The sequence below is a fragment of the Crocodylus siamensis genome, chromosome 2 (assembly GCF_052110815.1).
Source record: "Crocodylus siamensis isolate JL-2025a chromosome 2, ASM5211081v1, whole genome shotgun sequence".
Lineage (NCBI taxonomy): Eukaryota > Metazoa > Chordata > Crocodylia > Crocodylidae > Crocodylus > Crocodylus siamensis.
In genome coordinates, this window is record NC_143396.1 from 190,039,443 (window position 1) to 190,065,346 (window position 25,904).

The 25,904-nt window shown below is 43.6% G+C and overlaps 1 protein-coding gene and 1 long non-coding RNA gene across 4 annotated transcripts in view; one reads left to right on the forward strand and one right to left on the reverse strand.

The window, feature by feature from the left end:
* Window positions 1-25,904, reverse strand: part of DENND2B (DENN domain containing 2B) — a 303,230-nt gene that overhangs the window by 214,180 nt on the left and 63,146 nt on the right. For 2 of the 3 annotated variants that reach the window (XM_090032660.1, XM_090032662.1), the window contains exon 2: window positions 25,780-25,868. The gene's annotated coding sequence lies outside the window, so the exon portion shown is untranslated. Of the gene's footprint in view, window positions 1-25,057; window positions 25,364-25,779; window positions 25,869-25,904 lie in introns of those variants that run through there. The other variant, XM_090032661.1, reaches the window with a different exon arrangement.
* Window positions 2,071-7,298, forward strand: LOC149871510 (uncharacterized). The gene is made up of 3 exons (XR_016440534.1): window positions 2,071-2,239; window positions 4,496-4,566; window positions 6,980-7,298. It is a non-coding gene; the product is annotated as an uncharacterized LOC149871510 (long non-coding RNA).

Here is a 25,904-nt window from a genome sequence, read left to right on the forward strand (position 1 = left end):
CTCAGAAGCCAACCTTCAGGCAATCACTGACGTCTTCACCAAGTCATACAGGAAAATGGGACAGACACTTAACATTCAGAGGACTAAGGTCCTCCACCTATAAGCTCCTAATAAACAGTTCCCAGCTCCAGTAATCCAAATCCACAGTGAGACTCTGGAGAACGTTGAGTATTTCCTGTACCTCAGAAAACATCTCTCACAGAAAGCTGACGTAGACAAAGAAATCAAACATCACCTCAAATGTGCAAGTGATGCCTTTGGCTGCGTAAAGAAATGGGTGTTTGAAGAGCATGACATCAGATCTGAAACCAAGCTCATGGTTTATCAAGTAGTTGTGATCCTCACCTTGTTGTACGGAGCTGAAACATGGACAGCATACAGAAGACATCTAAAGCTGTTGGAAAAGCAGCAACAATGCTGCCTCCAGAAGACCCTCCAAATCCAGTGGGAAGACAGACACAACAATGTCAGTGTCCTCCTGCAAGCAAACACCATGAGTACTGAGGGTGATGATCATCTGACATCAACTTCGTTGGGCCAACTATGTCACCCGGATGTTGACTCCAGATTCCCAAAGCAAGTTTCATTCACCCAGCACAGTCAAGGCATACACTCAAGAAGAGGGCAAAGAAAGTGCTTCAGGAACGTTCTCAAGGCCAACTTTAAAAAAATGCAACGTTAATGTCAACTCGTGGGAGACTGTCACCCAGGACCACCCCAAATGGAGAAAGAGTCTGCTGCTAGGAGCTCAGTCTTTGAAACCTCATGACAACAACAGGAGATGAAGAAGCAGAAGCAGCAGAAACAGCATGTTGTGGACCAAATCAAGAATCCAATGCCACCCACCCCACATGCAAACATGTCCAAGCTGCAGTAGAGCCTGTTGATTCCAGATAGGCCTCATTAGCCATTTTCGGACACACAGGTAAAGCAATCAGGGAAGACAATCATCCTCTACTGTCAGGGATTAATGAATGAAGGATTTTAAAAGACAACCAAGGTGGGAACTGTGAATCATCCACTGAATTAAGTTTAATTATGCAACCAAAGAACAGCCTTGGGTTTTTTCTTCTGTGGGTTCCTCTGTCATCCCTATTACTTCTCTTAATTTCTCAGCTTCACATACCTCCTTCCACCAAATCCTTTATCTTCACGCCATTCCTAGTTCTGAAGGAAAGTAGATACAGTTTCCTTCTTGTGCATCAACATTGTTCATGTACTAGCCAAAGAAGCTTTAAGACTTCCTTTGTTCAGACTATCTACCCAACAGATAAAATATATTATTTATATATGCACTATATGTTTGTCAAGAAAGAGATCTATTTTTTCACCTGCTGAGGGAGAAACAAATAGCTTCTTCCAATTTTTTGTGAAATTGAGAGACTAGCAAATGGATACAATACATTAGGCACATCCACAATCCAAATACGTATGCGTGTATATCGGTTGCTGTTTGAGAAAGAACTGCTCTATACCAGTCATAAATAGAAACGTGAATAGCTTTGCACAAAAGCACAGGAAGCAAGTTAACACTGTTCATCAAAAAGAGGTTTGTCATATTTGCATTCAAATAAACATCTAGGACCTAGAATACAAGCCCTGCAATGAAATGAAAAATGGATAACAGATAATGACATGATCCACTACAATATGGAAACATTTAATTGGGTTGAACTAACATTTGAAATTATTTATTTTAAGAATGATTTTGTAGCTTCCCACCAAGGCCTGAATTCATCTTCTTGACTTTCACAAAGATGTTTTACCTAAGTAAGAAAATTGCTTCCAATCCCGAGTCTTAACTGACTGCGTAGCACAGTTCTGCACCATTAAAAATTAACGAACATCAGCTGCTTCATAAAACCTGCATGAATTGGGAATTCACTATGATGGGAAAGAAAAGTTTTATTCAGCCACTCCTCAAATGAAAGTGCTCCTTAATCCATATGACAGTTTCTCTTACTCTCATTGTCTTCTTCTTTTACAGTTTATCTTTTGTTCCTCCTCCTTCATTGCTCTTCTTTGTATGATTGTGAAAGAAATACTGTTCAAGCTCTTTAGACACTCAGATCCACTCACTGCACATTATTTTCTAAGCCGTTTTCCTCACCACGCAGATGGAAGCAATTGTTTCAAGTTTTGTTTGCGGTCAAAGTTTCAAAATGTTTAGGTTATTTTCTAAAGTAAAACACTTAAAGGCTTGCTGCTCTGAGAACGGGTCTTGCTGTTCTGCAAAAAAGTAAGTGTAATTTTTCCTAATGTATTTTTTTTTTAATAACTAAAAACTACGTATTTTGAATAGATGCATGTAGAATAACACTTTTTAAAAACTCCTAAGGAGCTCAAGTCCTATTTTCAAAAACGACTCAGACACTCCAGCACCAAAATCTCCCTGAATGTCAACAGGACTCAGGTGCTTTGGAGAAGGTTACCTCTGGACAGGATATTGAACCTGGGGCAGCATGACAACAAGAGAGAGGTAACCAGGCAAACCACCAGACTATATGCTAGCCAGAAAGAGGTGAAATGCTACCAGCCTGCAAGAGGAAACCCATACTTTCCTGGGTTTGAGTTTTTCTGTGCACCTGGCAGTGGCAGTGGGCTAAGCCCAAGCATGAGCTGCCCAGCTGACCGCAGCCCCCGTTAATCTCTTGAAACCTGCTCATGGGCCCCTAGAGGGCTGCGTACCCCCAGTTGAGAACTGCTGCTCCAGAGTACCTGCTCTGTGCTTCATGAATATTAAAAGGTTCTAAATGTGTTGTCAATTCATTTACTTCAGGCTTCTCAAGATTAGGTCCAAAGGATTGACACAACCATGTTCTAATCAATTAAAAAAAAAAGTTAAAAAAAAGATTATTGAGTAACTTGGACTGTGGTTATTTTGTCACTTGACCCTGTCTTACTTGATTCCAACTTGTTCTCTGTTGAAGGCAATGAGACCTTTTCCTCAAAGAATTTGCTGGCAGTGCTGCAGTAAAAAAATTAAATCAATGAGTACACCAAACGTGCCACAACAAATAGTAGCCACAACAAAGCCTGGCTACATGTCATTAAGTTAAAAGAGTATTCACTCCCAGTAGGAACACACCTGCCCAATAAGAGCCTGATCCAAAGGCCCCTGGAATCAGTGAGGCCCTTTCTATTAACTTAACAGTGAGTTGGAATCAAGTTTGAGAATGTTTATATTGCTTCATAATGGGAGACAAATTCTTTAGGCCTTACTTGGGTAAAACTCCCACTGGAGCAAAAAATTACAGAATCAAAAAACACAAATTTGGCTGGCAATGGCCTGCTGCCAAAATAAAAATTATCCAGCTGCTTAATTTCAAAATGAAAACAAACTGATTCACTAAGGCTACAGCTCATTATAAACCTAAAAACATTCCAGTTTCTCTCTGGGAAACATCTGTCCTTAGTTTAATTATCCAAATCCATTACTAACCTGCAAATTACTTTCTGAACACATGCTACAAATGTACATACTGGCCATGTCCAGACGAGCATGGCCGTTTGGTTCCCCAGGGACAAGCAGCAGTGGTGCACCTTGCGTGTTACCCCAGGTGGGATAGGGGAGGTGGAGGCCTGTAATTGTGCTGGCCCCAGCAGCCTTACCTGAGGTCCTGGGGGCCAGGGAAGCTACAGCCACAGCACTCCTGCAGCTGGGAGCCTGGCCAGCAACCAGAGTGTGGGTCCAGTCAGCCAGGCTCTGGTTTTGGGCAGCATGCACTGCTCTGCCTTTTTTCCACTTTTTTTTTTTTTTTTTAACCCTGGGATCTCCCAAGGTCAACCTCCCTGCATCTCCCCGCCGAACTTCCACTGCAAAGTAGCAGCGTGCGGAATGCCTGAATGTGTGGTGTCACAGATGGGTCTGTGGCACCACATACCACACTGCCACAGACATCTGGACTCAGCCACTAAGGTCCTTCAAGGCAAACAAAGAGTTAAGCTATTTCACCTAAAGCTTTAGCGCTCATACTTACATAAAAACTTGTCATAAGGCTCCAGGCCAAATTCTGCCCTTATATTCACTGACACTGACTGCAATGAAATTGGCTTCAATACAGCTGCAAAGAGTGCAAGTAAAGACAGAATTCAACCCTCACTTGGCTAAACTGTCAAAATTGTGTATCCTGCCAATGCTGCTTGGCCATGACCTTTAATCATTCTCATCAGCCATTTGTCCAGTTTGGCTACAGACTTCTGGAACTAGGGTGACTAGAACTAAGCACAGTACTCTAGGTGAAGAGGTACCTGAGATTTATAGCGTTAGTATTACAGTAACATCAAACTGTAACTATTATTCTCCCCACTTCCCCAACTCCCTCCCCCGGCTTTTTTTTTTTGGCAGCTACTGCTCCCATGGAACAGGTTTGCACTGGACTGTACATTACACTCATGTCTTTCCTTCCAAAGTTAACACATGCCAGGAAAAAATGACATATTTTACAAGCAAACTTAACAAGTTTTTAACTAATCATTCTTTCAAATCATTTAGGGACCACCCTCAGGAGATGCTGAACCATCAACTTCCATTGGCTTCCTTACTTTGAAGAAGCAAGCACTTAGGTAAGAACATTTTCTATATTCTGCATGGGCTTCGGAACAGCTTTTCTGAGAATGGTTTTCAATATTACAATAAAAACTTCATGTAAGGCTGCAGACAATTAAACAAGGATAAAAGTCTTCTGTATTCCAAGAGCCAAGTATCTTTTTAAAAATACATCTGTTGAAGTGGCAATTCTCTCTCTCTTCTTTCTGTGCTTCCATGAAAGGGCTTTACATGGAAACAAAACAGGAATGCAAACTTCAAGTTCAATTAAAAATGAAGAGATGTCGTCCTATTAATTTCGGGCACCATTATATTATCCAGAGACCCGTATTTCATCTCTCAGCCTGTGTTCCATCTCTCAGCCACAGCCTTTTTCCTAACTGATTCACTATTCAGACATTTTGATAAAAAAGAAAAATAGTGACTCTGCAAAATCTGGTCCTATGTGTTCAATTTTTTCCATGTTCCTTTCAAAATGAATGGCACTATCAGAGCACCCAAGCAACTAAGTCACAGATCAGGACCCTACCGTGTCAAGTGCTGTAGACACAAAAACAAAATTATATTATACTCCGTCCACAATCCTTCTCATGACATAGAATTAAAATGATGCTTTTAACCAGAAAAAGAGAGAGAAAGAAATGTTCAAGTAACTGGCAGTTTTTGTCATGAGGATAAGAGAGGTGACTTCCTATTGTCATTTGTTATAATAAAAACCCTTTACAGCAATCCTTAAGTGTTAGTTCTAACTCTTCCTTGTGCTGTAATTTTTTTGTGGGGGGCGAAAGGGGCAGGGAGAGGAAAGCAAAACAGAAAAAAAGACTGGTAACACAGCATACCACTGCCACCAGCTCTCCTTGATTACATGGCAAAAAAATGTCACTGTAACAACTACTTTGCTTTAATGTGGCATTGCCTATCTAGTAAAAGATAGACAGGCTCAGATTCAATTGTTGTGGTTGTGTTTTTCTCCCCTTGCTTCCTGTATTCTAATGCTGGGCCAGGATCTACCGGTCTTACACTATGGGAATGGAGCCCTTCCTCCATGACTTACCCCAATGAAGTCAAGCTCAGTTGCACTTGACTTCTCAAGTAATCATGCTGAAATCAATTCACAAATAAGGTCAAATTCAGCACGAGGAAGCTCTCACCATCCGATGCTCTGTTTTACAGGCCACCAATACATCAGGTACAGATAGACGTAACAATTGTATTAACCTCAAAAGATACAAGCTGTTACACGTGCAGGCATTTGTAGTAATACAAGTATAGCAAAACCACCACAACTAACCCGGTTTCATTCAAGGTCAAAATTGCAGTAGTTCACTCATTATATGGCTACAGGAACACACAGAGTGCATCTGCATGAGCATATTAATGTGCAGAAATAAACTTTGATGCATAAACTTTGATGGTGGAGTTTATTGCTTCTGGGCACTGCACTTACATGTGTTCCCAGGACTACAATATGCTGAGCCAGGTCAGAGCAGCCATGGCTGGCAGAGAGCCTGGGAGGGTCAGCCTGCCAGCACAGGGCTGCTCCAGCTTGGCTCAATGTGCTGGGGGTGGGGGGGAAGCAGCTGGGGCACAAGAGTGTTTCAGTGCAGGACTGGCTGCCAGGCAGCCCCCACACTGAAGCACCCTCATGCCCCAGCCAGCCCCATCAGCATGTACACATGCATTGCTGCACATGAAAAAACTATGCAGCAGGACAGTACTTGTATTTACAAGTACTAACCTGCTGCGGAATTTATTAGTTTCCTGCAGCCTAATACAGCCACATCTAGATGCCAAAACATTGACTGTGGAGCTAATTAGGCAAGTTTGCAGTAAACTTCTTATGTAGACCCACCCACAGACAGTTACAATGTAGCAACTCATGTGCACTCCAGACTAGCAGCTGCCCCTCCTCTTTTAAAGCACTTAAAAGTTATGTTTTTCCGTAGCCAATTGTATTAGTTACTTCCTTTGGATTAATTGTCGTGAAGTACTCTGAGATGTGGAACTCATTCCCCTTCAGTGGCATACTTCACATGTCAGATCTCCCCTTTCTCTACTTTTGATTATTCTCTCTTAACTTGGAGATACAGCTCCCAAAAAAGTCAGTATCTCAAAGTGTCCAAAATTACTGACGTGTAAACATTTTAACAGAATGAGCACATCTGCCATTAAGATCTCCCCCAAGACACCATGGAAGTCTAGCACTGATACAGAATGGGGCATTCCTTTAACATGAAAACATTTCCGTCTCACTTTCCCTTCTGTCTTTTGCTGCGACTCAGCCTGATATATCACAGAGAAGCTGACCTGCTCCCACCCACAGCCCCCAAGTCCAATTGCTCGCACAGCAGATCAACAACATAATCATTTTGCCATTAGTGGGAGACAAGCTCACCCTTCTGTTTTACATCTTTGTTTCTTTTTATTCAGGTTCCCACTTTGTCTCTGGCAGACACGGTCTACAAAAAATGAGCTTCCATGTCTTACTGTACAGCTACATCCAGCTTTTTCAGTTACAGTCAAAAAGGGTCAGTGGAATTTACAAATAAGAGTAAGAGTAATTAGAATGATTGTTTCTTTAAAAATCATTTTTACATATGGGATGTTCATCGTCATCAGGTTCAGACTACTTTGTGCATGGAATAAGAAATCAGCATGATACCACTGCAAGTGTCCATGTGCTGGCAGGAAATTGAGGCAACATGCAGTGGTATTGCTTATTACATAGGTGACTATTCACGAGCATAACCACTGGATTTATACAGCGCTGCCTATGTTCAGACTGCATTTAATAAAGAGTGGAAACTAGAAGTAACCGTAAGACCTAAAGTGCAATCTTGATCCAAGCAGGCTGGCCTTTGGTCTCTTGAAGAGCTGTTTAGTCACTTTTTCTTGGGCAGAGTTGGGCTGTCCTCATCAAACCATTAAAACCATTGGATCAAAAAAAATGGATGTTTATCTTGCTGGGATCCTTTCACCATAGCTGACTTCCTGCCCCTGAGGCAGGGGCTGGACTTGATGATCTTCGAGATCCCTTCCAGCCCTAATGTCTATGAATCTATGAAACAGTTCCTCACAGTTTGGAGACAAAATGTTACTGGTGACATTTGCTATTTGGACTCTGTGCATATAGTCAGACAGAGTGCAATAATTTATAGTTCCATGTACAGCCACGTACTAGGCTTATCAGCTAAACACACACTCAGCTAAACCACACATGCATACATACACACACACACAGAACATCAGGTTTGAATTTATGACCTTTTCTTCTAAAATGAGAGAGTTCTACCACTTGAAGAAAAGATGTTCCAGTAGCCGTCAATGTCAGCAAAATTTATAAACTTAGTGGTTCTCAGTTTTTAGTGACTAAATACCCACACAGATTTGATTCCATGAAGCAAAAGGTAATTGTACTGCACACTACAATAGCTCTGAAGCCCTCATCAGTACGGTGGGTGACTACTTGCTGTTATTCCTGCTGCTACAATTTGAGCTTAGAAACACAGGTGATCAAAAAATACTTCTGAAAAAAAATGGGGGGAAAGATTCTAGCATGCAGTTGAACATGAACTTCTTTTTCTTTCTCCCCCTTACTTACTTATATGTATGTGCATATTTTGTATTTGATATATAAGACAGGAAGAAAGATAATCAAGAAATAAAAAGTGAATCTATAGTCTTCCATTTTTGTACAATGAGACACTTTGAAAATGCCTACATTTTCAGAAAAAAGTGACTTGCTAAGGAGTAAAAACCAGGCAAACTATTCTGCTGCTTCTCAGAGCAACAGCAAACATCCTGCAGCTTCACCTTGGCCAGCAAGTCTCCAGCAAGAAATGACAAAGTAATCACCTTGTTCCCTGGCCAGCCAGACCATTTGCTCCAAAGCTGCCAAAGTCTGTAGTATAACGAATGCATTTATAAGACATCACTGATGTACCCTGTCCATTATTCAGAGAGTGCCTTACCTGAAAGTGTACAATCTGTCCACATTTGAAAAGGCACGTTACCTCCTGGAGCAATGGATAAAATTTCTCAAAAAAAGGAAGTTGATTCATGACTTGCAATGTGCTATTTGAGTCTGCCACATATAACATTTACTAAAAATTACAGGGGAATGTAACTGACCCTAGCTGGTTGGTTCACACACAAACCAGAACCACATCTGTCAGTAGCCAACAGCTCAGAGAACCTCCAAGCAGATTAGTTTTTCACTGAAATGCATTTTTATCAGAAAATGCTGATTTGTCAAACTTGCAAAATTTGATGGATGAACCTTAGATGAGTCACAGGCAGGGTATAAAGCTCTGAGGCATCCCAGTCACACTGACAGTTTCACCCCAGCTATCTAATAGTAGGCATCAGGGAAACTTAGAAGAATCCCATCAGCCTGATAGGGCTCCGCCAGGCACAGTTCATTTCAGAATTACAGTGTGTAAGTATTTCCAAAATGAAAGTTTATGGAATTTCTAGTTCTGCAGAAAATGTCAAGAGTTGATTTTATTCCATATTAGAATGGAAGCAAGGTCAGAACATGACGATTACCCAAAAGCTGTAAACTCCTGGTTTTGATTAATTGTATACGCCATATTGCCCCTTTCTACCCACACCATGCAAGCAGTGCACTGCTGGATCTTCCATTCCCCCCCTTAAGAGCAGCAAATATCTCTCTCTTTCTATGCAAGCAGCTGGCCTCTCTCCCTCCCTCCTCCACTTCCTCTCTAACAAGCAGTGGGCCTCTCTCCCTTTCCCTTTCTTTACCCAGCCTTAGAAGTAGCTGGCCATTCCCTCAGTTGCAAGCAGAAGGTCCCATTGTCTCTCCCTCCTCTTTGCAAATCGTAGGCATCTGTCTTCCCCATTACCAACCATATTTCAACAGCATGCTCCTGGATCTCCCCACCAGCTGGTGCCTTGTAAATGGGACATTGACAATTCATCTTTCTCATAATAACAAGAGTTTGATTATCATGGAGTTTGCTCCCTAACTTGTTGCTCTTAGATGCATACAATACCACACCACTGATCCAAATGGCATACACACAGCATCTATCAGTAATGTAACACACACACCTCACCAACACTAATGACACTCTGTACATATACCACTATGTGTATATATAAGGACATAGTTATATATAGTTATATAACTTATAACTTATATATAAGGACATTCTGCTGACAACAGATACCCCATTCACCTGAGCACCATGGGCATCTGTGATGTTATACACGCACAACAGATATAAGCAAAATCAGTAGAGGTGGTTAAAAACAGATCAACATCATTGATGTCAGTGATGTCACCTGTGCCTGCCAGACATACCTAATGTCACATAGGTGAAGCCCTTTATTTATACTGTATGTGTATGATCATGGCAGTGACATTACACATTGACATCGGCATGACACATTAACCTCTGACTTCAGTGACATGATGCATAAACTGCTATTTTCAGATAAAGACTAACAAGCACAAAACTTACAGCTGGATCCTCTAAGGGTATAGAGGATAGTTCCACTGGCTTCATGTTACATCAGCTGAAAATCTGGCCACACACACACACTATTATTAAAACCTAAGTACAGGGCCTTGGCTGGGAATTGCAACTGGCCAGGTAGAACTGATGGCCCTGGGCTATATATTCCTCAGGAAATCAATCCCTCCTAAATGGCCAGAAATCCTCAGGAAATGCACTATGCTTCTGTAGTACTTGCTTACACAACAATTTGATTTTTTGTTTACATGTGCAGTCTACAATCCATTCACATCAGCCAGTAGTAAATGGGAAGCTGAAGCAATCCTAGTTCTTGGTGCATGTCTCAGTAGACGGTACTGTGTCTCAGTAGCAGAGGAATGCAGACCACGATACAGGTGCCAAATCTGATGGTATATGACACTCTCCTCCATGTCTCACATTAGAAGAGAGCAGAACATGTTTCAGACCATGTACAATGAGCCCTTCCTTCATCTTTCTATTTTCCTGATCTCTTTCTTTAATTGAGGCGAGAAGCTAGTGAGAGCTTGAGTGAGCAGTTCTAAACATGATAGGGTTGAATCTAATTTCTCACCCAGTGAGACAAAGCTCTTATTGTCAATGGCAGTTCTGTTGGAGTGAAAAATAAGGCTCCTGTATTTCCCTCTGTGCAAAAAGGACACAGTGGGAAAACTCCCCAGCTACACTCTGCCCTGCTTTTCACCCCTCTTCCTTCCCTACCCACTGAATCCACAGAGGTTACAGAGTGGGGAGAGGCAAGACAGAAACAAAAAAGGAGAGTCAGGGGTCTGGGAAGATCACAGCCCTAAACTCACACAACATGCCCAAATGCAGGCAGAAATGCTCCCCTCTCTGCTTCCAAGGTACTCTGACCCTGAATTCACTCCGAGCGCCAGCAGCTGGCTGAATGATGCTGCACATCTAAACACTCTCTTTGTCCATCATCCTTACAGGTGTACATGAGCAGAAGAGGGCCTACACAGCCCCTTCAGTGCACAGATCTTGTAAGGTACAGTTCAGCCCCACAACCCTTGGTATGCATGTTTATATTAACACACACTGTCAAGACCCAACCTCAGGAAAGAGTGCATGGAGCAGAAGTCAAGCTAAAGTGACCTCTGTTGGGAGTCATACTGCCTTCCTGATGGTTGGCTTCCATCTCTGCCTAAAGCCATCTCTTGACACAGGAAACATGAAGGCTAGCTAGGAGGTTGCCTGTACATGTCCAGTATGACATTATTCCAAGCATTTCCTTGCTATAGTTTGCTGAGCAGAAGAGAACAGAAATTCCCTGAAAGTGACACCTCTTCACATTTCACCACCCTTCACCTATTCCCATAAATCAGCTTCTGAAAACCAGCAAGCCTGCTCAGCGAACCATGTATCATGATCTGGGTGAGCTTGGCAAAGAGCCCAAATGAAGAGTTCTCTCCAGAAACACAGGCTAAAAGAACAGCATATCTTATGTCCTAAAACATTCTTCAGTGATGCTTTGGAAATAGTTTTGCTTCATTTACAAAAAGGCAACATAAGCAGAACGGAGCCTGGAAACCATCTTAAGAACTGTTCATAATTGGTTTTGGAGGAGCCCTGAGTTTCCATATCGCACCGACACCTGTGCAAACCCTCTCAACAGAGAGACTAAAGAGTATGTGCATAGGGACAATGAGCTACCCTCCAATCTTATAGAGCAGGGGACAGACGCTCTGTCATCTCCAAACAGGCAGATTAAAGAGGTCTGTGCTCTACATTACAGTGCTGTTCACCACGGTCCATTCTCCCTCCGCTTGCAGGGATTAATGAATCAAACAGTAACATGCTCCCTGCTGGGAGAGGTTCTCTAAGGTAGACTTCCTGAGAACAGATCTTATGCCTCCTTAATTCCCCCCTGTCACTGTCTGTGCTGTGGACTGCAGAGGTGACTGCCCTTTAAAGCATGCTGGTGCAGAAGCAGCACTGGAAAAAGTTCCAGTCACACACAGATGCACTCAGCTGGATCAGGAAAATGGAGCAATTTGGTATTTTAGAGAGGACATTGTAAGTGTTTGTTGCTTTGGAGCTCAGGACATTTGGAAGGAGCCAGACTGTGCTCATGCAATAATTATGGACTCCCATATCCTGCAACCATTTCTCAAGTGACCCTACTATTGATCAGACGGGAAGCCTTGGTTAGGGAGCAATGCAAGACCTGGGCCAGGTGGAGGGAGAGGTTTGGCATCTGGGTCATTCTCTTCTCATTATGGTGGGAGGGTTTGATGAGATGGGAGAATGCTGCTTTTTACAGGACAGGGTTGTGGGAGTACTTGGAACTAGCCCCATATTTCTGTACCCAGGTCATAGAGAGGGTTAACACACCATCTGCAGTCTCAGTTTTGGGTTACATCTGGCATTCAATTGAGGATGAATTTGCTATACCCCTCCCAGTCACTAGTGAGACTGGCTTTAAACCAGCTGGCAGTTTCAACACATATCGGTTAGGGACAGACAGTCAAAAAGCCCAAGGCTAAATTGATTCAATCTTTGTAGGTTTCTGTAAACTGCTTAGACTGAACCAATAAGAAAGTGAACTCAAATTTGCTTTTCAAAAGTGAAAGGGAGCCAGACCCCTGCAGTGGCCCATACCAGGAGCCAGGTGCACTAGAACTCACCTTCCAGCCTGACAGCCAGAGCAGAAAGCCAGGAGATGTGAGATTTCCCCAACCATCCCCCTCTCTAGCCTCCGACAGCTGAGGAAGGAGTGTGAGGGGAACCCCGCCACCACACCTACAGCCGGGGTCTCCCTAGTGCTGAGGAAGGGGGAAGCAGGAAGCCCCTAGTGAGGTGTTTCTCCCTCTCGCGCTGTGCCCAGAGCTGGTCCCCCTAGATATGCCTGCTCCTCAGCCTGGGCCGACTGAGGCGGCTTGGGGAGAAACCCTTCCCTTCACCTGTCACTGGACCCCAGCTGAGGTTTCCTCAGTGTTAGGGAAGTGGGGAACCCACCTACAGTGGAGTGGGGGGAGGGGGGCAAATGGCCAGCCATGCTCAGTGGAGGGGGGAAGCTGGCAGTGGGGGCTTTACTCCTCTGCCCCAGCTGGAAGCTGGGTTGATTCCCTAGCCAAGAAGGGGGTGAGGTGGGGAAATCCACCCTGCTCCTGGCTGCTGAGGATGGAAAAGTCCCTCCTGGCAGCTGGGAGCAGGGACAGCCCTGCTCCACTGGAGCAGAGAGCACAGCCCAAAGCTGCAGAGAATGCTGGGATGCTGGGGGACTCTGATTTAACTTGAACCAGGAAGGGGTCTGGGATAGAAGTTCCATAAACTAGTTGGACCCAAATCAGTTAGGTCTGATACTACTACAGTTTCAGCCATTTTGAAAGTGGTTTATGTGTGCTGAGCTTCTGTTCTATTACACGTTTAAACCAGTTTCTGATTACTTGAACCAGTTTATGTGTAACTTCTGTCCCTAGCTTTCTAGGGCTGACTATTTTTTCAGTTCAGTGAAGGGACTTGAAAAACACCTGCCTGTCCCAGGCCTGCTGGTAGCCAGTGGTACCAAGGCTTTGCTTTCACAGGCATTTGATTCCCTCTCCTTTCAGTCTGAAAACTAAAACACATATCAGGCTCTTAGCAGCAAGATGAAATTTAAATCCCAGACCGGAAGCTTTAATTATAGCAGATTTGTGTGAAAGTTGCCAGGCTTCTCCCTACTTCGCAATCGTGGTTGTGCCAAGAGTCTGCTTTTTGTCACAACAGCAACTGTGTTAAGTTCAGTAAAATAACCAGGACAGAGATGAAGAGACAGAACAGAGACTGTTGATGAGAGGTAAAGAGATTTTGTGCTGCAACACAGAATGACAGCACAGCCAATTTCAAAGTTCTTGCTGTCATTAATGATAGCACACCAATGTGTCCCTCTGTGATGCATCCAGGATACATCGCATGAAACAGCTCCTCCTGCACTCCCAACTGGCATGCAGTACACTGACTGCCTGCTCCAAGGTAGCATAGCTGGAGGGAAGCACATGGAAGAGAAGAAATTGGAAAGAATATTTTAAACTACTCATTCACAGTGCTGGGTTCTAAATAACCAATTAGGGGAAAGACATGGGTGTCACTGTGGGCAACTTTCTTAAATACATAGTGTAAGGGTTGGGGGTGTACCACGTACCGTGGGACCCCGAACCCCGGATGTCCCCTGGAGAGGAGGGGTACTCGGTGGACCGTCCCGCTTCGCCGCTCTCGCCTGCCACGACTTGATGGAAAATATGGGGTTCACCCGTGCCGGGAAGCTGGCGGTCCACGTGGGGTACGGTACCTCCAAAGTCCAGGGGTCCTGAGGGCTCCTCCTCCCCTACACCCTCGCCCGGTCCTCCGGGATGAGCCTCCGTGAGGGGCTCCCTTGGTAGAGTCCCAGTCCGGCGGGAAAGGGGGGGTCCCTCCCCCGGCCGGACCCTCACCGGTGTTCCCGCGGCACCTAGTCCCCCTGGTGCCGCTGGCTCCTAAGGTCTGGGGTTATCCCAACCCCCGTACGTAAGTCTCCCGCCAAGCGGGTTTTCCACGGCCGGCCTTCCCCGCCCGCGGGTCGTCCTGCGCGACCACGTGTCCCGAAGTCTCTGTAGAAGGGTTCCCCCGTCGGTGGCCCCCTTCCCGGTTGCCCCCGGGGTCTGTGTTACCTTCAGGTCGTCGCGGCCTCCGGCCGTCGCTGGTTCCGCAGTTTCCTGCGTCACTGGTCCCTCTAGGGCCGTGTGGGGCTTCACCGCCCTCCGGGACGCCGCTGCTGTCTCTCGCCGCGCGGCTCCCGGCTCCGTCTCCGCCGGCTGCTCCGCGGCCGGCCCCTGCTGCGGGGCTCCCAGCTCCGCCTCTGCCGGCTGCTCCGCTGCCGGCCCCTGCCGCGGTGCTCCCGGCTCTGCCGCTGTCGGCCGCGCCGCCGCCGGCCCCCGCCGCGAGGCTCCCGGCTCTGCCGCTCCCCGACTCACCGTCCGCGGATCCGCGGCTCCTGGCTCCGCTGCCGCCGACTCCCGCCGCGTGTCTCCCGGCCTCACTGCACGTGGCTCCGCCGCTCCTGGAGTAGGCTCCGGGTGGAGCCTCCGTCCCCCTCTGCGGGTAAGCGTTTCCTTTTTATCCTCCCGCGCCGGTCCCGCGCCGGCGCGGTTCAGGTTCCGGCAAACATTAAGTTCCCCGCCGGGTTTCCGGGTCCTGGCCCGGAAACGGGGCGGAACTCCGGGGTTCTTCTCTCGGGCCGGGCCCCGCGGGGTCCTGGCCCCCTCACACATAGCATCAGTCTGACCTACTAATGTGCTACTATGATAGCAAAAGGGAGAAGGAAAAAACACTGAAAATATTATACCTTTCTTTACATGCCTGCTCCCTCCCATTTTCAAGCAAGTTTGGCAGAAAGAGACGAACAGACATGTGTAACCAAAATGATCAAATTTTCCATACAGTGAGAAGCTAAGAAGAACATACTAACAGGATACAAATAATGTGTATGACAGAGAACGAAAGCAAGACATACCTATTCATAGCATCTGACAAATTAGGTTGTTGCCTACGGAAGTTCATGCCTCTCTGAACAAGATAGTCTCTAAGAGCATTTATAGAAGTTATGTTTTTCCAGGTTTAATCTGAACTACAGCCATCACTATACACATGTGGACATCTGTAGACCAAATTAAATTTGGCTCCAGTCTGAATTAACTAACCCTTATTTAATGAGGATTAAAAGATAATGCAGGCTAGAGCAGTCTGAAGTAGGCAAATTAAACTATATTAATTAACATGTATATACTGCATTGCTTAACAGTCTTTAGGAACTCAGATACACAGATAAGAACTGCAAATATTAATCCCCTCAAGGGAAACTCAGTTGGGTTTTTGCAACACAGCAGAGCCTATCTGGGCACAAAGTAACACCTTTATAAAGTCAAATGTGCCTACCTACAACACCTCCACCTCAGGGTGACTTAAGAATCAGGTCAATTGCACAGCACTTTAAATAACTGCAACAATGTAGCTGTGCTTATACAGGCTTCTTATCCCCTCCTAATTACTACCAACAGCATAAGGTCAAACACACACACAGGCTGAGAATTCGGTCTGTTAAGGGGTTGTCAATGATGATCATCTATTAACCCTTAATTTGAATTTAAATTTGATTCGAACTGTGTGATGTGAATCAGTTAACATAGTTTAGAAAATATTAAACCATCTACAAATGCCACCCTGCCTTGCCTTTTGTTTATTTATTTTCTTGTTAATACATGAGCAAGGGAACATATTTAAGGGAAATGAAAGCAAGCAAGTGTTGACACTACATAATTAACCCAAAAACTTACTGTAGCAAGGTATCATTGAAGTTAAGCACAACACCCTTGCATAATGACAATGCCCACAGTTAAAATGAAACAAGACAAAGAATAGGAAACCTCAGGCTCAGTAAGCATGAACAAACAGGAGTTATGGAGAAAACCTCCACTACAGGCAAGTTACTCCCTGCTCATCTAATAGAAGGGTCTCCCACTTCCTAAGTCAGATGCTACTAGATGCTGTCAGAGAAAGGAGAAGACTAGATGAACCCCATGATCCAGCAGTTCATGTGAAAGAACAAAAGAGCCTGCACTGGAGCCTTGGAGACGCACAATATAAATGGCCTCACATACTGGGTGAAACTACATTTTTATTTCTATCTAACTACAGCTAGGTGCACACAGAATGGGTGTACACAAATACAGAGAGAAAGAAGTGTAAGATAGGCAAAATTATGACTACATACACCATGGTGGAAGAAGTAAATTATCTGTTTTCACACAGTAAAAATGAACATGACATACAAATGGCAAAGTAAAGCCAATGTTCCAGCAGGTAATGGACAGAGGGCACAGGACCATTACAGAATTACCCAGTGGAAATTATGTCTTTGTTGCCTGATACGGGGTCATCACATTAGTTTGAACAGAATTAAGAGCATGGCGTACGTGAATGGAGTTGTATAATCAACTCTCCTAAGTTCTATTTACTCCCTACCAATGAAAAGATAGCAACAGCCACTATCCATGGGCTGCTTATTATATTTATATCAAACCAGTCCAGGTGGCTACAGGTCAACTAACAGGTACCTTTTTAATATTAGTGTAGTTATAAAAATACTATGATTTACTAATGTTTTTTATTTCCCACTGGTAAGGTATATACAGTATATAAACATATGTAGACTACACTTGGCACATGTCCACTTGGAATGTTGGGGCATATGGAAATTATATGTAAGAAATGGTGAAATTATGACTCTCATTGCTTTCCTCTAAATGCTGCAGCACGTAACATAATAAGAAATGCCACTCAGTCACACTATGAGACAATTCACCAGATTCTGCTCCATGTTAAGTCACAGACAAGAGCGCTCGCCAATCTTTTCAAAAGCAATAAGTGATTTTGGATGCTTCCAATAGTTAGTGCTGAACTTGAAACACTATTAAGGGATCTTTTAATTCATTTTAATTAATGCCTTAAATGGCATCCTAATATAGATGCACTCAAAATCACTCAGAGAAAAATCCTGGCCATTTTTTATAGTAGAAATTTCAGGGACTATCAGCTCTTCCAGCACAGACAGCTGTTATGGAATTTCAGAGAAGTAAGAGTTGATGGTATGAATTCTATTTACCAAAGCTCTTTCTTAGCTCCATGTACAATGCTTTTTAACTCTGGGTGAATTTCAGCTATTATGTGCAGCTTGGCTAGTACCTTCTATAAAAGTTGTGTCCATTCATCCTGTTCCTTATGCACCTGCATTGCCCCAGGCAGGATTTAACCCTAGCATAAAATGCTTTTATTATCCTTTTGGCTCCCATCCCTCAGGCAAACAAAATAAGAAAGGAAGCAACACATGACCGAAACAGAAACATCTTCTCCCTTAAAATTCAAAGGGTGAGATTCACAGTGCAGAACCTAACTCTAATAGTGCTCCCTTTAAAGTCACTGGAAGTTTTACTACTGGCTTCAATGGGATCAGAGTAAGATGAACACAGTGATCTTGGAAAACTGGCCACTCACCAGAGCATGGTTCTGTACAAAACATGTTTCATTACAGCACTAAAAACATCTGGTACACAGTTTCACTTGGGTACCTCTCAAAAGTACAGAATGCCTGGGTTACCACATCATTTTGAAATTAGCAGCATCATTTTTTCATAATAGTCTTGGAAAGAAAGGATTTCAGTGTCATAGGGTACAATCAAAAAATTATACAAGATCAGGTTACTAACCATATTGGTCCTCTCTGGCCATATAACCTATAAGCCTTAAATCTTTCAAACAAATTGATATTTCTAAAAACATATTAAGAATTCAAAATACAGGAAAAGCAAACCTGACCCCGTAAAACAAGGGTGGGCAAAATACGGCCTGTGGGCCGGATCTGGCCTGCAAGGCCATTCTATCCGGCCCACAAGGCCCCTAAAAAATTTTTAAAAATTAAAATTGATCTGTTATCCTTGACAGGAACCAAGGGCAGTAGGACCCACAGGAAGCCCTGGAGGGCTCCTTCAACAGCAGGGCCTGCCTGGCCCTGCCCCCGCAACCAGAAGCCCCAGGCAGGGCTTCTTGCCTGGGACTACGTCTGCCCTGGCGCCAGAACCTCAGGTAAGGGATGGGGGAAGGGCAGGGAAGGAGCTGGTGTGGAGCGCAGGGGAAAAGCGGTTCCTCCCCCGCCCCATGCCCAGAGCTCCCTGTTGCAGCCTGCGCGGGGTTGTCCTGAGTAGGCATAGGCAGCCCCATGCGGGCTGTGAGCAGCTGCAGCATGGGGTGCCAGCCACGGGGCGAGGCCACTTTTCCCACATAGTACTAGCTTGTAACCCGGCCCTGCTGCCAGCCTGGGCTCTGCACCGGCTGTGAACTCACCCATCAGGGCTGTGCTGTGGCGGCAGCTGCTGTGGCCCTATGCTTGCCGCACTAGGCAGCGTTTGCTACCGCCACCTCTGTGGTGCCCAGCGTGCAAGCGCCAGGCAGGCGGCAGCAGCAAACACTGCCTGGCATGGCAAGTGGGGAAGGCCACAGCTGCTGCCACTGTGGTGCAGCCCCAACAGGTGAGCCCAGAACTGGCACAGGGCCCAGACTGGCAGCAGGGGCAAATTACAAGATGATGCTGAGCATAGGGGGCAGGGGAGGAAGCGACCCCTCCCCTGCCCTGTGGCCAGCACCCTGCACTGCTCAGGACAGCCCTGCACTGGCTGCGAGCAGCTGCAGCAGGGAGCGCCAGCCATGGGGCGGGTGAGGAGCCACCTTTCCCCTTTACTCAGCTCCAGCTCCCTGCCGGCGAGTAGGGGGTCGGGGCTGCACACCGCCCCCAACCTGTACCATGGGGCTAGGGGGGCACTGGAAGTGAGCAGGTGTGGGAGCACAGCCTGCACCCATGCCCCAGGGCCAGGGCCAGCAGGGCAGCAGGGGTACAGGGTCCTGGCTGGCAGGGGCTCTATGGAACTGGGCCAGCTCCCCCCTCTCTCTGCTGGTGCAGTCCAAGCCGGCTTTGCAGACCCCTGCCAACTAGCATCCCACTCTGGGCCCCACCGGTGCTGGCCCTGGGACATTGGTCCCAAGACATTGGGATATTAATCCCAAGATGGTGACCAGGGGGCAGGGCTCCTGTCAAGGGGTGGGGCACTTGTCAAGGGGTGGGGCTACCATGTGGCCCTTGACAGCTTGCCACAACTTGGTAAGCAGCCCTCCGCCCGAAATAATTGCCCACCCGTGCCCTAAAAGAACAACCCAACATGACTCAAGGAATGAGCTAAACAGGCCAGGGCATGGTGAGCAGCTACAATGCAATGCAACTTACCATTGATACCAATACATATGAGGCAGATGGCTCCATTCCTTTCTAGAAATAGAAAGATCATAAAGTGTGTTCAATGTTATCAGCTCTGGACCACAACTGTTATATGTGTGGGGGGAGGGGGAGGCATTAAAATCTAAATATTTACCACTTACATAGTACATCTGCACATGCACTTTACTGTGGAGTTGGCTAATTAGTGCCACAATAAAAGCATCACCTTCTACACTTATGCCCCTATTATGGTGCAGTAAATTAATTAACCCCACTGTAGGATAATACTGTCTGGGACAAGTACTATCCTACAGCGGAGTTATTTAGTCTGCCAAAACACACATGTAGATGGTGACCAGGGCTGGCTGGGGCATGAGGGTGCCTCAGTGTGAGGTCTGCCTGCCCCACACACTTTAGCATCCTTGTGCCCAGCCTGCCCCTCTGCAGCATGTTGAGACAGGGAAGAGCAGCTTCAGGCTGACAGGCTCACCCCCTGGCCTGCAGCTAGCTGGGGCTGATTCAACTCAGCTCATTGTGCTGTGATCCCAGGAGCACATATAAAACACAGTGCCCAGGAGCAATAAACTCCAATATGAACTGTACTGGAGTTTATTGCTACATGCTAATTGCATGTGTAGATGCACCCACAGAAGTTAAATTTACAGCAGGGATATGGAAAGATAAATGCCAGAGCAAAGTAAAGGTTTTAAAAGCACCCCAAGATCAATACAGTAGTTATTATCCTAAATGGAAATTTATAGCCAGAATTTTTAGCAGGCCTCCAAACATGCTGGTGCATGATTATTCATCAACACGCAAATGGACAACTGTGCCTACAGATTAAGGAGCCAACATACAAAGTCAGAAGTAGAGCCCACAAACCTTATAGGTTCATTCACAGAGACTTTCTGAAAATTGGAATCCATGGCTTTGCCATTTACAGCACTCTTCGTTGTTTCTTCATGCTAAAGCAGGGGACCAGAGGTGATTTCTTCATAGATAAAATAGACTTGTCTGTGGATGTTTGACCCACTGTCAAAGTGTACACAGGTTATACATGGTATAGGTGTCCAACTTAAAGCATGGGTTTGTAATTTAACTTGACCAGAAACAGATACCAGTAGTTATTCCTCCCTCTTAAAGATTTGTGACTTTTAATTAAATGGTCCTCATATAGGAATACAGAAATCACCAAGTACATTATGAGATTATTATTGAAACCATTATTTAAGTTATTGATGAAAACATATTAAATTACTGAAACTAATATTTATTCATAGGATAGCAAACGGATAAAATCTGACAGGCAGAAAACTGAATGTTAGATAATGTGTATCAGTACTTTATTTTTAAAACATTATTTATTAATGAATCTAACCCTTAAAATAACAGATTTAACATTAAAAACATATCCAATCCCCTAAAATATACACAGTCATTAATCTTCTATCAACAGTGCTAACACAACTCAAATCGATGTCCACAGAAGTTTTACATTACCTTTCTCTCTGTTCCCCAGTCTCTAACAGTTCCAAGCCCCGTGTTTCATCTTTATAGAATAATTCACCCCCATCTTTTCCCTAGAATGCTGCGTAAAACAAATCTCATTATCTTCTTCTCCCCTCTGCTTGCAATTCTCTAATTTAGTCTAAGTTTATTCTGAAGTGTTCGCTCATAGAACTTGCATGTCAATATTCAAAAATGTTGCTCACATTTTCTGGTTTGGAGGTAGGAAAAGATATTTTTAGCAAATTCCAAAAATTTCCAACAGATTTTCAAGAAAACATGTTTTTGCCTGCTCCCCTGTAGAACACTGACTTAATAGTGCAACTTTTCCATTACTAAAACTTCCCAAAATTGTTTAAATCAGTCAGTAATTTTAGGGGTCTCACTTCTCTTCCAGGCTTTTGCTATTGTAACTCTTGCAGCCACCAGAAAATGACTGACTGATTCCCTATGACACGTTGCAGAGTTCTCAGGAAGGTTCAATAGGAACACTAAGGATAGGGACAGAAATTACACATAAACTGGTATAAGTGACAGGAAGCCAGTTCAAATCTGTAACGTAACAGAAGTTCAGTGCACATGAACCACTTTCAAAATCACTAAAACCAGTTTAAGATAAACCTGGATAGGTGGAGTATCAGACTTAACTGATTTAGGTTAAATCAATTTATGAAACTTCTGTCCCAGATCCTCTCCCCTAGATTCAAGTTAACTCACAGTCCCCCAGTATCCCAGGATGCTTTGCACCTCCCCAGCAACCCCCTTCTTGCAGGATGGGTGTGCTAGCCTTGGCCCAAACTTTCTGCCCCAGCCAATCAGGAAGGCATGCTCGAGCACCCCCTGGCTTGTGGCGTGGGCCAGTGCAGGCATGTGGCTGCATTTCCAGGATCAAAAGTGAGAGTCTATTCACTTGCTTATCAGTTCAATCTACACAGTTTAGACAAACCTGGGAAGATTGAATCAATTCAGCCTTGAGCTTTTTGAGTGCCTGTACTTAGCTTAAGGAGATAATTGGCATCCCATTATTTTCCTCACTATGTCTCCAACCTTCTTCCAGAACAATTTAACTCTGAAATATGTCCACTACATGCAGTACAATCCTCCCAGCTCACCACACTCCCTCTGACATTTGCCTGTTCCTAAATTATAAATGCATTTCATTTTAAGTGGGATAGGATACCTTTAATACAAGATTTTAAAATAGTTTTCTTTTATGAATATAAATGGATATGTGAGAACCACTGTTCCAGATGGCTTCCCATTCTTCAGCATTAATTTCTGACCCAATATTGTTAGGTCACCTTGTCATAAATAGTGTTTTTCCTTCTATATGGTTATTCAAAATTGCTTTATATAATATAGAGAATAGGCCTGTATGTTTCATAGGCATGACCAATATTTTCTCAAATTCTGACAGCTTTCTACTGACATTTATCTTTCTTTGGGAGTGTGTTGCAAAGTGTCTGAATTGCAAATATTTAAAAAATGGGATTTAATGTCATTTTTAATGTCACTGTATTTTTTCAAAAGATCTAATTTTTTTTTAATTGTTCAAAATGTATTATACCAATATATTCCTGGATAGTAAAGTTTTCTAATACATTATTAAGGTTAAATTTAATATAATTATGCATAGGTGCTAAAGGTGATGAAATAAGAGCTTAATTTCTTATATGTGTCATCCCAGGTTTTCACTGCAGTTTTCATAAAGGAGGGATTACATATACAGTTTAGTCTGAAAGATTTCTTTAGACACAGTAATATGTTAAGTTTTCTGGATAGTACATCTGCTCTATTTTTACTCAATGCTTACTATGAGTTGGTGTTATCCAGTACACCATGTTTCTAAGGTGGCTGACTTTGTAGTAATATTTAATGTTTGGAAGCATCAGTCCCTCTTTTTGCTGAGTCTTTGCAGGATAGAATGTTTAAATCTAGGTTTCTTATTTGCTCAATTTTTTTTTATCCTAGTCTGCTGACACTGTAATAGATAGAGTTTGGCATAAAAAATTAATTTGGTATATCAGTGCTTTATTGACAGAAGGTACATATCAATTGCATATGCACATATTATGGCAAGATTACACACAGCCAGACATTCTGTTCCTCTGTTCAGTGTTGACAGATAAGACTGTGATATTGTTTTCTTGCTAAAGCTTTTCTCAAATTCATCCTTGAAGGATGACTGATAACATGCCTTGATCAAGGGACAATTTGAACAAACAAACAAACAAACCTTTTTGCGGGGGTGAGGGAGAGATCCAATTCCATTTTCCCCCCTCTCTAAAGTCATTCTAACAGAAAGCAGAAATAAGCATCATCAATATCTCAGATTTGTACTAGTGGACTTAAGCCAATCAAAAGCGTCTTTCATTGTTTGACAGAGCACAAAAGACACTCTGTTGGGAAAGTTCAAGAAAGAAAACTGAGAGCCTGAGGCCTGGTCCCACAGTCAAAGGCTGAAACAAGGACTGAGAAGTTCTCAGGAAGAATCTGATCCAATGCCCTTTAAAGTCACTGGGCATTAGACTAAAGCAAAGCTTTAGATCAAGCCACAAATGTATAAAAAGAAACAGTTATAAAAAAAAAAAAGTTTGGAAATAAGCATCTGGGAAGAGGGCAATTTTAAGCAATGTGATAGCAATCTAATCTGCCTGTCATGGTTATCAGTTCAGCATCTTTTTGTGATGCCTGAGAAACCAGAATTTTCAGAGAATTTCCTTTGGGAATGTTTTAAATTGATGTGCAGGTATTTTCCACTAAAGATCCTATTCACAAGAGCATACTGAGCATAATGACCCTAAATGTCCAAAATGCTAATGATGTTTTTATGACTATGAGAGCCATATATATTGTACTACTGGTCACATTTGTTGTTTTAGAAATAAAACCTTTTACAGAAAAGGATTTTAAACAAAAACTAACAGAAACACCCCTATTTTCTGTATGTAAGAAATGTGATTAGCATTCCTATTCCCATTCCTAGGTTTAATACACTCATTGCTCACACTCACTGTTCAAGAAAGGCTATTTTAAGATCAGGAAAAAAATACAGTGGTTATAAAATCCTATTTAAAACAATATCACCAGGAACAAAAATGCTACTTACAGTTATGTGTAAAAATAGGTACGAGACTTCAAATACAAAATCAACTCTAAAAGGAATACTCAAAAGTTTGTGCTTAAAACAAATGGGAAAGGATCCCAAGCATATATGGGTTTCAGGTAGCATGCTTAGTTTGCTTTGCAATCTATTTACTTCTTCATTACATAACAGAGGCAAGGGAACAGCCAAAAGAAAAAAAAAATAACAAACAATTTGCTAAAGCCTACCATTTCAACACTTCAGTAATGATAATCTGAAATAGAATAATAATAATTGCTGCTGTGGTTTTTAATTTCATTGTTATTTATAGATCCTCACATCAAATGGCACTTTCCTGGAGCAAATTTCTTAGATTTTTTTTTTTTGTAACCCTTATACAAGACTCAACAAAGAGCCCAAAAGTCTTTTATTCAGAAAATTACAATGTTTCCTCCCTCCTTGCCTAATAGAATCCAACTGCTAGAGCATGACATCATTCCCCAGAGCCGGGGAGTCCAAACTCACACAGACATTCAGTTTGCAGTAAACACCATGCAAAAAAAAAAACTTTTCAAGGGGGGAGGGCACAGGAGAATAAAATAAAAGGGATTTTTTGTTACCTGAAATTTGCAGCATTTCCCTTTCCGCTCCATTCTCAGGTTTGTATTTCCCAGACAAAACTTTGTCCTATTAGCTGATGCACTTAGAAACCAGTAGTTAAGGGTCTAATACCTGCTGTGCTTCCCACAACTCCTTCATATGACCTTTCACAGCACTAAATGATTCCAACTAAAATGATTGCAAAGAACGCAGACTGGCCCGGCAAGTTGTCATGGAGATCTCTCTCTCTCTCTCTTTCTCTCTCTCTCACATGCTCACACGCACACACACACGCATTCACTCTCTCTCCCTCGTACTCACACACGCGCTCGCTCGCACGCGCACGCACACACACACACACGCACACACAATTCTGGGAGGAATCCATGAAACAGCACGCCTTTTCATCAACAAAGTTTTTCAAGCATTCTTCCCCTCCTCCCAGCTTTCCCTCGAGTCAACCCAGGAAACCGAGCTTTGGTCATGAATCGATTGTTGCAGTTATAGAGACACACTGCTTTTCAAAAACAACATGGAGCTTTGGGAACTTTTTTGCCCTAGAAGAAGAACTGAGATGTTTGGTTGCAAAAGCTTTGTAATCACAGCAATCTTTCGTGTTCTAGGCCAGCAGCTATTTATCTTGGTTTGGTTTGTTATGAATTTGATAGCTGCAGCAGGAGCCTTAGCTGAAATACAATTAAGCAGATTACACAAAAAGCTCCTCTCAAACCTGCTTGCTTACCTTGCTGCTTGCCCAGTAGCTAGTTAGTGTCTTAATTAGTGCAGGGATTCCTGGCGGTCATGAAGAGCTTCCTGTATTCTTTCATGTTTCTGTAATTAAGAAGACAAGTTCATGCATCAGGCACA